Here is a 7,513-nt window from a genome sequence, read left to right on the forward strand (position 1 = left end):
AATACTGTTAAAGGAAAATTCTGGTTTATTACAACTTGGGTTTTACAGTTTTGGCCATCATTTCTATTGATTATTATCACATTGTACTAATGAGATCTAGAAATGCAGCAGCATGTCCAACAGGGCAGTCCAGATGTCCAGAGCGTTCAAACAGGTTGTAAACAAGCCAAATAATCTAAACCACTTTATTTGGAGGTATAACTGAAATTGAACACATTTGAAATGTCTATATAATAATCCCTATATAATAATTGTGCAGGAAAATGCTATAGGTCAAAGCTGAACCAGGAAGTCGGTCTATAAAAAGTGTTGGGTGTTACATGGGTAGTTTCTGTAATAATCTTTCTGTCTTTGATTACTCTTCCAAATAAATTTAGCAAACTGGGGTGTCCTATCTTTCAGACAGGATGGTTAATACTAAAATATCATGTTACAGAATTAAAAGGTATTTCTTCTGTTGGATTTTGGTTCAGAATTCAGTCTCATAGATTGCTAAATACACAAAAGCAAACATCAAACGCGCACAGCTCATGGAAAAACAAAGTGCGGACAGACTGACTACAGACGTCTGTTCCAGTGGTGAAGGCTATGATGATGATGATGATAATGATGATAGTCATGCAGACGAGAGGGTTGTACATCCATTCCCCTGGAGAACCATCGAAGAGCAAAGATGGTCTCTACCCCATTGCTCTGGCCCCAGACTGAAGCCCCTGTTTGGAATGCAATCTGCCCGCCATCTGCAGGCCTCCACGGCTCTGTTTGATATTCAAACAAACACCTGTCAAAAGTCCATGTCTCATCTCACATAGCTCTTGGAAATTGGCAAAAATCTAAACTTCTTCCTCACACCAAAAACAGAGGGGAAGAGGGGCAAATGTGGGTTTTTATTCCAACCATCTGTGCATGTGTTAAATATAGATTTTTATGGAAGGCTCAAAGGACTAGTTCTACTTTCCACTAAAATGTCAACGAATAATAGGCCATTCAAGGTGCTGCATGCAGCAAGGTGTTTGCACAATAAATTATTTCAAATTCAATTTGGGTTTTCTTTTTAAGATCAGCTGGCACTGTGGATTGAGCTGTGGGTGTGTAGTCATGGTGTAATGATGCCAAAAGCTTTGGAGGATGTTCTCAGATGGAAGAATAGTCATGGAGCCTTTGTACAAAATCTATCCCTGTCCCCCTTTTCCTCCTCCTACTCCCTGCTGTTTTCCACATCCCTCTCTCTCTCTCTTTCTCTTTCTCCCTCTCTCTCCCTCACTCTTATTGAGATGAAGGGTCTGCTGTGGGATGACGGGGCGCTGCCTGGCAGCCATCCAGGCCCCACATCTGCCTGACTGCTGTTCCTCTCTTTCTACTCCCCCAACAGCCCCCAACAGTATTGGTTCAGTTGTCAGCCCATTTCAGGGTCTGTCTCAAGGTCTGCAGATGTGTTTCTCAGAGCAGCAATGATGGACTCTTGCAGAGATCTCTAGTGTGAGTGACTAATGGCGCGGAGACATCTCTGAAGGCATTGAGGAATGGATTTATCCAATGTCATTTATCACACTGCCTGTCAGTGCCAATATAAATGCCTGATGGAAAGCACACATCCACCTTTCCGTGGAATCAACTTAGTTGCTCCACAAAACTGGAGAGAAAATATACAGCAAATAACAACATAAAGTATGTGTGTACGTCCTTTGAAAATGAAGGATTTGTATTCATTTTAATATTGAAAAGAAATTCAGACAGCAGGAACAGATCAAAGCACATGACTTAGAATGTGTCTGCAAAATTGTGAGAAAAAAACACAACAAGTTCAAGGTGAGTATGAAGAATACTTATTTTGGTCAGAGACATAAAAACACTGAGACAAGAATACGACACGTTCAAGGCCACCTGGTTTTCCCATATCAGTGGCTTTGGCCCAGGCAGACCATCTGTGGAGGTTGTATAACTTTAGGTCTCTTTGTCTTTTCTCTTGGAAGGATTTTATGGCGTACTTCTTGCATCTGCCATCAGAGAGGTTTACAAAGCTCTATGCTCTCCAGTGTGTCATCTCAGTAGCCATCCTACTATGAGGATAACCTTGAATTAGTCACTTACACTTTTAAATTTATCATAAAAAGCAATGGGACATAAAGCAGCATCCATTATTCATCCACACTGAATAAAGGCTATTCAACTCTTTACCTGTCTTTCAGTGAGCTGAAAAATTTGCCAGTGCATTGATAAACAGGCACTGCATGTTCTCTTCACTCGATTGCGCAAGATCAGAGTAACTGAATGTGTGAATCTGTGAGAAGGAACCTCATGTCCAGATGCCAGAAAGAAGACATGTGGAATTATAAAATGTTGCAAGACTGATCCAAAAAATAATGAAGCAGAAAGAAGCACACCCGAGTGCATTGGGACAATAAACCAAGCGCCGAGTTTTATGTAAAGATGTTCTAACTGGTGAGGGGGAGAGAGACAGACAGAGGGAGAGAAAGGTAAAAAAGGAACAAGGAACTGACAATTAGGGACAACTAATCACCAAGTGTGTAGCCAAGCGCATCCCCCCACGCTGGTGCCAGCGCTTGCACTGTGCTTGAACCTGTGCTGAATGCCAACGGCAGATAATTATAAACCCGCAGGGCAGGCCTCCTCTGTGCAGAGGGAGGGATGGAGCCTCAGCCAAGCCTGAACTCCTGACCTTCTTCACACACCAAGCTTCTGTTGTGGGCTTCGGGAGGTGCAAGATGGGTCACAGCAAGCCGTGAGGCAACTGGGAGAGAACGAGAGAGGGGTGGTAGAGGGCTAGGGGAGGGAAGTAGGGGGGTTGGGTGAGGGACACAGAGCCGGGGGTGGTGGTAAAGTGGGGGGATGGAGGGATTTGAGGGAGGCGGTGCTCACTGGAGGGTCACTTTGTTGGCATTCTTTGGTGAGCACTCCCAACCAATCAGAGGGGAGAAGGAGCCACTTGACAAATCAGAGTGAAATCCTCGGTGAGAGAAATCCCTTTTGTTATGCCTGTTTGGTTATCTCCTTTCACTTTATCAGCATTCATTAGGCGGGGAAATGTGGTCTGTTCAATTCCTTTGTATACAATGAAAAGCCTTTGTTTGAGCTTGATCATCTTTTAAAGTTTCCTCAACTTATCATTACATTGTCACACATTATTAGCAGTTAATTATTTAAATCCTTGATTCTCAATAGTTTTAAAGTACTGATCTCTCCTATTATTGCCTCATTAAACAAGAGATCAAATTTACAGATTGTTAACAGAATAGTTCAAGGATAGCAGTGTGTAAGAAGTATTAAATAACATTCCATTATACTGCTCATTAGTATGATGAAAAATATATAACATGGTTTTTAATGTGGTTTGGTGCATGCATGTATGCATAACCTGGATCAAACTTATAACCCTGATGCTCTTTCTATTTTAATTTATAATTGGCTTTATTTCTTGTAGATTTACAGTACCAGTCAAAAGTTCTCAAAGTGTGTCCAAACTTTTTACTGGTACTGTACTTTTTTTTTTTTTTTTTTACGTTTGACAGTATTGTACCGAGTGCAAATATGGTGGAAAAATCTCAGAATGAAGATAAAACAGTAGTAAAGTCAATACTCCACAACAAAGAGCGATACAGAAAATACTCCAAACAAAAAAAAGGAAAAAATGTCGACTAGAGTCCCAATCTTCATTTTCCCGTCTTCTCTCTGAAGTCAGAAATGTCGGCGGACCACCTCGGCTCATCTGGCCTCCTGCTCTCATCATGAAGATCTCTCTCGCTTTGCACTTTGCCAATTTCCCATGATTGAATGTAATTGGGACCAGATAACCCTCTCTCTCTCTGTCTCTCTCTCTCTCTCTCCCTCTCTGTCTCTCTCTCTCTGTCTCTCCTCTCCAGCAGTCTTTGATCACTTCTGACCTGGCTCCAGCTCAACTCTGACACACTGGCAACAATTTCTTGGGTGGTTTGTGATTGCTCACAGACAGACAGATAGAGAGATATATTGAGTATTGATATGTGAGTCTCAAAATCCAACTTGCTGCAGGGAATATTACAACTTTATTCTCTGGAATTTTTGGAGTTTGTGCAATGAGTTATCTCACAGCCATAAATACATCCATGCATTAGAACAGCGTGAGTTATTTGTATATGGCTGTTTATGCGTGTGTGTGTGTGCATTTCATGAGCGATTGTCTTGAGGGAATAGAACAAGATGTGCACAAAGATTCCCAAATTCGATTCAGGAGATTTGTAAATCCTGTGCAAATTAGTGTTGCCTCTTTCTTTTCTACCCGCCATACTCCTCTTTGAAACTTGTCTTCTGAGGCAATCACTCCCAGATGCAGAATATTAGACATAATCACTTCCATTTGCCGGCTCTTTTACTCTCACTGCGAGGTGACATGCCGTCTCCCTCTGACATCTCCTCACAATGGACAATTACAGAGCACTCATCAATCACTTTCAGCAGAGAACTTTGACACCCAAAATCTGGTAGAAATCATCTCATTTGATAACCTAGAGAACTCTAAAAATTCTCCTCAATGTATGATAGGCACATATCTTCTCCATTGTGTGTGAGTGCCCCTATCAGTGCTGTCCAGTGCACCATTTTAAAAACTGTCAAGTGCACTCAATATAATTTTCATAAGCCCTTTACTAAGTGTAGAGCACATACATACTGGAAGAGTTGCTTTTGATCTACCGTTTGATACGAATACTGTGTCAAGGGTATTGGCTCAGCTTTAAAGATAGCCACGTGCTTACAGCTATTCTGCTGGGGGAAACTGTCGTTCAGGCTGCCATATGGAAAAGTTGAAAATCACAGACAAAGGAGACTGACATGTGGAATTCGAGGTGTCCATCTCTCTACCTTTAGACTTTTTACACCTTTTTCCTCCATCTCCCTACATGTCAAAACCTTGTCCTCTATCCTAATTTTTACTTCATTCCTTTTCCTCCTTGTTCTTCCCCTCGTGCCCAACCACCAACCTTCCTCCTCTCCCATTCACCTTCATCTCCTACCATCCCTCTCTCTCCCTCTCTCTCTTCCCTCTATCCTTCATTCTCGGAGACAGACAATAAAGCAAGCTTTTCCATGGCTGACCTGCAATTCACCCCTACCTCCACGCCATCCCAAACCACAGACAGAGGGGTGAGTTACAGCCCGAGATCCAATGTGGTGAGGAGCGGTCCTGGATCCAGGGCCAGATTTGGGTCCCACAGGGCTTTTGGCCCCTGTGGCCCGTCTACTCTGTTCAGCTCAGCACTGATGGGGTCACACAGACTCCAGACATGCACACACCGCTCACATCACTGGTCTCATCGAGGGAAATTCCTATGGGTTCGGAAGGAATAAAGGAAGTGAGATGGAGGGGAAAAGGGAGAAGAATGTAGAAATGAAGGAAAGAGGAAATTCTGTTTCACTGAGGGAGAGAGGGACCTGCAATTGCACTTGGGCCAAAGTGACTCCTCTAAAATGTGTCTGTTCTTGAGAAAGAAGCAGAGCAAATTTTGACATCCATCTAATTCTAGGCACGTGCTTCATCCCGCTTTTCTCACGACCCTCATTTGACACAGCCACATCGCTGACCTTTAGATCTCTCAGTTGGCAAGAAGAAATTATAGTTCATGTGAATCAGATGTTACAGAGAGGAAACTGAGTGCTCCTTCACTGCCTGGCAGCTCAGTCAGAGGAGGAGCACCTGTTTCCAAATAAATCTTAAGATAAAAATGATATACTGTAGCTCGATCATATGTCTGGAAATGTGGAAATCTGATTCCTTACGCATGCATACTGTTTTTTTACTCCCACGTGAATTCTTCATCTATCACCCCAAGTTATAAGTTCCCACTTTGTGCTCCCCTTATCTTAAGTAAATCCTAGAATTCTGTATTTAAAGCAGAGACCAGAGTCACATGTCTCTGCAGCCGCCTTCATCCCAGAGAGGCTACAGATCATTTTGACCCCGGGGTCCCACGGAAGAGGTGGAGGCCCAGCCAGCCTTCACTGGTGGAACCATGAACCGTGTCAGGTCGTGTCAGCTCTCTGCTCAGCTCCCTTTACTTGAATGTAAATAAAGCCAGTCTGGCTTGGTTCCACACCACCAGCACCACTCGACCTCTTTTGTCAGAGCCAGCGGATGACATCCTAACAGGAGGGCCTATGCTTTAAAGCGCTTGTTCATCTTGGAAAAAATAAAGTAGGGTAAAAAATATCCTTAATGGTAAAGTTGGTTAACTATTACATTTTTTTGCAAATTCAGCAAACTAGATATAACACATATGTGAGTAGTATCAATCTTATCATCTAACTTTCCACCAGATAGTAAATTAGCATGTTTGCCTAAATACCAAACTATACCTTTAAATGTAAGTTATCTATTGTTTTCATACTATATCTATCAGTATCCATGAGGCCTTTTTTGTCCTTGACAAAAGCAAAATCCAATCAAGCTTTGCTCAGTCCCCAAGAATAACACAATTTAACAGGGCACCTCATCCCAAAGTAAAGAAAGAGGAGAGTCTAGACCTGGTCCCAAGAGGTCATAAATTGTTGAGGCAGACCCAGTTTGGGCAGGGAATTGAGTGCAGGCAGAAGCTCCCTTAAAGAGTCCAGTGGTCTCTGTTTCTCCCAGAGTTTAACCCTCTCACCTCCTCTCATTGGCCACTCTTTTATTCAGTTGGCTGATTTATTGGAGTTCACAAGGGAGAAAAACAAGCATAGCACAGCCATCAGCCTTGCCTGTGATAAATGACCCAAGCTGCTATCTTCATCTCAAGTGGTACCTATAGTTCCAGTGGGTGAGAAAGGGTACATATGTGTGTGTGCACTGTTTGTATGTATGTGTAAACTGGGGTTATTTTTGCATTATACTGCTAATGATAGAAGTAGAAGCGACAAACGGAAACAAAAAGAGAACTCATAAAAATATCCTCTTCAGTGACAGACATGAGAATGAATTATCTTTTTACACCATTGTAAAAAAAATTAAACAAAACTGCAATCAATATATGATACAGTCTTTCTTTTTCTGTCTCACCAGGGTCCCCCCTATCCCTGGTCCTGCCCCTGGCTGCCCCGATGCAACACAGCCCCTCTTCTCCCCAAATGAAATTCTTTGGAAAGTCATTTTATATCACCCTTTGACTGTGCATTGAACTGTAAAACCACCCCATTGGAAACAAAATAAAAGGATAGGAGAGGGAGAGAAGGGGGGGATGGGGCAAGGAGGAGAATTATAATTCTTTGCAGGCCTTTGGTATTAACCCAAACACCAGAGCTGTCAGCAGTTCAGAGAGGGAGGTGCGAGGGGCAAACATTCAGTGTTAATTGGCACTTTGTAAGCTCTGAGCCTTCCTTTTGTGAGGGAAGTGGAAGAGAGAGTGAGTGAGCAAGAGGGGGGAGGAGGAGTGGTCAGCAGAGGGGGGTGAGGGAGAGAGAGAGAGAGAGAGAGAGAGAGAGAGAGAGAGAGAGAGAGAGCTCTTGTTCTTTTAGGTTTGTTGGGCCTTGTTGAGGGTGTTTACGG

Source organism: Thunnus albacares, chromosome 9 (assembly GCF_914725855.1).
Source record: "Thunnus albacares chromosome 9, fThuAlb1.1, whole genome shotgun sequence".
Lineage (NCBI taxonomy): Eukaryota > Metazoa > Chordata > Actinopteri > Scombriformes > Scombridae > Thunnus > Thunnus albacares.